Below are 5604 nucleotides of genomic sequence, written 5' to 3'. Positions count from 1 at the left end.
GCGAGCACGCGCGTCGCCACGTAAACACGCGTCGGGTGCGCCTACGTATGAAAACGATGAACGCGCTACACATGTTGGGTATCGCCGCGCACGCCGGAGTGAGAGCAATAATTCTAGGGCCAGTATTTTGGGGTATCTCTAAATTGATGACCTGTGGGGGCTTTTAAAGCATCTTCTATTGACTTTTTGGGGTACTGCAGTTTTTCGCCGTTTCACGGAAGTAACGCAATTTGTAACCTATGCATGTTGGGTATCGTTTTACTCGTTGTAACCTCATCTTTTATATGTCATTTAAAAAATTGGTATTTTGTTGTGTTTTGGGGCATTAAATTAAATTTTTCACTAAATGTTGGGGTTTAATAAGGAGTTGCGCTAATATTGCGCAACATAAAAATTTGCAACTACCACCATTTTATTCTATAGCGTCTAGGCATTCAGAAAATATATAATGTTGGGGGGTTTTAAGTCATTTTCAGGTCTAAAATGTGGAATATAACATGGGTGCAAAAAATGAAAAAAGGGCCTCAGTCATGAAGGGGTAGTAAAAAATAAAACCCCCAGTGGTGATTAAATACCACCAAAAGAAAGCTCTATCTGTCCTCAAAAAATGGTATAAAATTAATTTCAGTACAGCGTAGCATGACGGAATAAATGTCAGTCAAAGTACCGCAGCCCTGAACACTGAAAAATGACCTGGCCGGGATGGGGGTGTAAACACCTGGTCAGCATGTGGTTAAGGGGCATGTGGGCAAATGCATTTTGCTGTTGACATGAATGTGTGAGGCATTTATTTTCTAAATCTGGACTGTAGTATTTGAATTTTGGACTGCATTTTATGGTGCAGTGTTAACTTGTGTTTATTGTTGCTTTTGCAATGCAACAGCTTACGTTACATATTTTTAAATGTAGCATGAACTATTCTACAGCTTTTAAATTGATATTATAACTCTATATGAGTGTAAAAGCATGTTAAGGGCGTAGTAAATGGACGGTAAATGAATCTGAGAAGTAATCCATTTTTCTCTGAAAGCATGCTTCCTCCTAGATGCATTTGCCGTGGTTTAGAATGTGTGCCTGTGGATTTTTATTCAGCCCTTTACACCAATATAGTAGGCATTGCACACCTCAAACTACCATTTGAAAGTGGACTATCGATGTCTGGCACCTTGTGAATGTGCTACGGATTCTGTATATGATGCCAGAAACATGTGAAAGCCAGCCATGGGAAAGCATGCTTTTAGGTGCTTTCATGTCTGACTTGACTCAATGGGCCGGAGGGCCGCTAAGGATGCTGAAAAGCACTGTAGATGTCCACATTACATAGAGTGAGAGCCAGTCTCTTCCAGCTGCAGCTCCTCTGCACACTGAGCATAGGGAGTAGCTCACTTGTCGCTGTTGCCATTCAGAGGGCCCATTGCATTAGTTTTTTAAAAAGACAGTACAGTTAAGCTGCCCACACACCTTACAATTTATCTGCAGATTTTCTGTGGTCAGATGGAAAAAGTGCAACAGATTGGCCCTGGTGGAGATTACTCCATCCACACAGTTAAGTGTAGATGGAGGAATCTGTTGCACCTTTTCCATCTGACCACAGAAAATCTGCAGATAAATTGTAAGGTGTGTGGGCAGCTTTACACTACAATTTAAAGACACCCTGCTTGTGAGAGCTTACAATCCAAAATGGGCAAGTGATGGGCAAGGATTGTAAGGGCAAGTGATACAAAAAGTGATGGTACAAGGCATTCTCTGATTGGAAAAGTTGGAGATCATGACTTCATCTGCCCCTCCTCTCTACTTCAACCAATCAGAGAACACCTTGCATTTATTGAACAAAAAATTCAAGGCATTCTGTGAATGGTGGCAGTGCTGAGTGAACGACTCCTTGAGCTCAGTGTGCAGAGCAGAACCTGCTGGGGCAGTGCCCGGAATTTCACGGATATCACTGTATTTAGTGTGAGCTACTACATAGATTTTCAGCATCCCTAGCATCCTTCATGGTTTTGCATATGTATGCTTACATTGAGCCAAGCTGGACCAATGTAAGTTTTCATAAAAGATCATTCCTGGAGTTTAGTTTCTAAACTTTCTATCTTTCAAATCCAAGTCTTACACTTTTTGACCTTTTTTTTAGCCCTGTAACCCCATGATGTACATTGAGCCAAGCTAGATTAATGTATGTTGATTTACATTAAGCCAAGCTCGACCAATGTAAGGTTCCATAAAAGTTTAGTTTTAATAAAACTCCTACATATACAATCTCACACCTTTTTACCTCTTTTTATCCCTGCAACCCCATGATTTGTTATAATGTTTCTCTCTGTAAAAAGGCTGTTTCCTACTGTCATACTCTTGTGCTCTGTGATGACATGACTGACTAACAGCCACCCCCCTCATCACAAGTGTCCTCACACAGACTTGTATTCTAGAGGGAGAGAGGGGGTGTTTCTGACCAGGTCGGTTTCCGAGTGCTGATTACTGAGTGCATCAGGTCTAACTCTGGTGCATATTGGTCTGCACAGTCATACTTAGACAATCTGCACAGCTGCCATAGGTAAGACTATAAAATGGAGGTAATTAGTACAGTGTCTGTCTAACTGCGGATATATTTCTGTGACTTCATGTATGCTTTAATAAAATTCTGCAAACGTGCAAATATAACAACCAATCAAATATAAGCTATGGTAGACAGATGAAGAAAAGATGGAGCTTACTGGCTGACCATATTTAGTACATTTTAAATATGGTATATAGTATTTGCACTTTGCACTACCTAATTAATTCATTACATTGTTTTCTCCTAGTGCATTACAGGGTAGTGACTGTGAGCAAAGCAACGTAAGTCAGACAATAGCAATTTATCATTTATCAAACTATAAAAAGTCATGTTGGTTTCTCTGGGATGTACATTGGGATAATGCTTTGCACTAATTAGATAAGCCAGCCTCCTAACAATGCCATTTATTCATTATGCCATTTATTCACCATGCAACATATAACAATATCTCAGCATCATCATAGAAAAATGTGTACATTAGTTTTATCATTGTGATTCATTTTTACACTTTTTCATTATCCGATTTGTTTAAATTCTGCAAAGCTGCTGGGTATTGAATTTCACTGATACCCAGGGTATGCGTAAGACTCTTCAGTGTCAAGATGTGACAAGACAGACTGCAATGAAAACCAGCAGCACCTTTTATTAAATCATGTTTACTGCTCCCCTGGGCTTCTGGTTTTATTGCCTACACAGCAGTGGTTATTCTTCATACTAACAGTTACTTATGTGGCTCTTACCCTCCATTAACAATGTAAGAGATGTCATTAACCAGTACTGAAAAGAAATTGTATTCTCTTGTAAAAAACTTGAGAGATAATTCCAAAAAATTTTGATGCAGCATACATACAGGCACAAACGATAAGAAACATAAAGCAAAAAAAATATAGGTGATCTAATTGACTTCGAGGGGCAAATGTTTATATAATGTCATGACATGCATCAATGTTGGAGAAGGATGCATATTTATTTAAATGTATTTATAGATGTATTTGATTTTTTGGTTTATTTATAAATGTATTGCTTTTTTGTTTTATTTATAGATGTATTGATTTTTTTGGTTTATTCATAAATGTATTGAGTTTTGGGTTTATTTATGGATGTATTGATTTTTTGGTTTATTTATAGATGTATTGATTTTTTTGGTTTATTAACAGTTGTATATTTTTGTAAAACTTTCATATCAACTTTATTTGTTTTTAGGTGTACATTTATATCTAAGGAAGATTACATTTGACTTAAAAGGGATTGTATAGTCCTTTCAATGACTTTTAAGCTACACAAGGAAAAATTATCAATTTTATGTAAATTCATTTTATGTGTATTATTATCTTTAAAGAAGAACTCCAGGCAAATAAAACCGTAACTCTTGCAGTAGGGCTACCTCTGCCCTGCCCTTGGAGGCTCCCCTTCACTGTTGGCACTTATCTGTAAAATCTGAAAATTTAAGACGGATACCATCTATTCAAAAGTTTGTAAATATCACCCATAATAATCAGTAGATCTGATAATCGGTCGACCCCTACCCAACACCTCTTTGTGCCCCATAGGCACTTTATGGTCTATACAGCTCTGGACAAGGCATGCCCTTCTCAACTTCCACATGGCAAATCAGATCAGCTAATAGATTTTTCAGGTACTAGGCATTGCACTGTGGGGTGTACCTCTGCTCCGCTGTGACAAGTCAAGTTTGAGATGGCTCTGAGCTGCACTGCAGTGAGAAAAAAGAAAATCAAAGTAAGTCTGCACAGCTTGACAGCTTTAGCTGATTTCTGTCTCATAAAGTGGTTAGATGGCTTGTTTAGTGATTCCCATAGGTTCAATCACCATGGCATGTCGATGGTCATGTATTTGCAAAATATGAATACTGTTGGTTAATCTTTATACATAATGCATTATGTACAGGATAGTATACATGTTTCTGCCAATTATAAGGGTATAAAGATTCACTGCAGACTTCTCTGACCTCTATAAATAAAACCCATTCTGCTTGTATAGTGCGGCAGATATGTATTTTTCTCCTATGAAATGTATTCTGTCTTTGCACAAGGGAAATGGGAAAGGTACCCTCCTAATGCTGTTGGCATGTGGCCTGGCATGGTTCAAGAGGGAAGGGGAGGGCACCCTCAATTCCCCTCCTTTTCCTAGCCAGCCAGACCATGCTTAGATAAAAGGTCTAGTATAGATTTTGAGGGGGACCTCACACCATTTTTTTTTCATGAAGTCCCCATGAAATCCATACTGGACCCTTTCCTCCCGAGTGTATACTGAGGAGAAAAAAGCGTTCAGCTTACAGTGTATTGAAATGTAATGATACATAGAGCACTGAAGTAACTGAACAATAGGTCACCAAACGCATGCATACAGATTTGCTAGACAACTGAACAAATAGATACAAAACAGACAACAGAGGGCAACACCACACCGAGTCCCCTCTCAGCGTGCGCGGTGGTGTCACACACACCAAAAAGGGACCCAACACAGCCCCACCCTCCACCTTCTGCCCCGTATCCACCCGCTCAGTCACCCAGCGCACGAGCACACACACACACACACACGTGTGTTTAACCTCTGGTAGAGTTCCTTACTTGTCCCCAATGCCTATTATCAGATGGTATTCCTGATACTTGGCATATAAACCAGGGGTGGACAAATCAATATGGAATTCAGAGGAGCCAGTTTTTTTGTAGCAACTAGAGAAAACCTTAAAAAGGTTAGGTGCCATCTGTAATTTCTTTAGAAGCATTGGCTCCCTGGCTCATGGGCTTTGTCCAGCCCTGATAGAAGCCATACTGTCATCAAATACCTTTCACACAGATGAATTTCACAGGTTAAGGGATATACTTGGATAAGGGTCTGGTATGGACTTTGCAGGGACCCCATGGCCTTGTATGGCCTTGTATCAAGAATGGGGGGGTACGCACATTCACCCACCCCCCTTTCCTGGCCACCCAGGCTGCATGCATCAATAATGGTTTGGTACCCTTCTCTGAGCATGCAACCTGGCTGGCCAGAAAAGGGAGGGGCAGTGAGCATGCACCCCCCCCCCC

Source organism: Nanorana parkeri, unplaced genomic scaffold (assembly GCF_000935625.1).
Source record: "Nanorana parkeri isolate BGI_ZX_2015 unplaced genomic scaffold, ASM93562v1 scaffold2272, whole genome shotgun sequence".
Lineage (NCBI taxonomy): Eukaryota > Metazoa > Chordata > Amphibia > Anura > Dicroglossidae > Nanorana > Nanorana parkeri.
Note: the sequence above shows the minus strand (reverse complement) of the source record.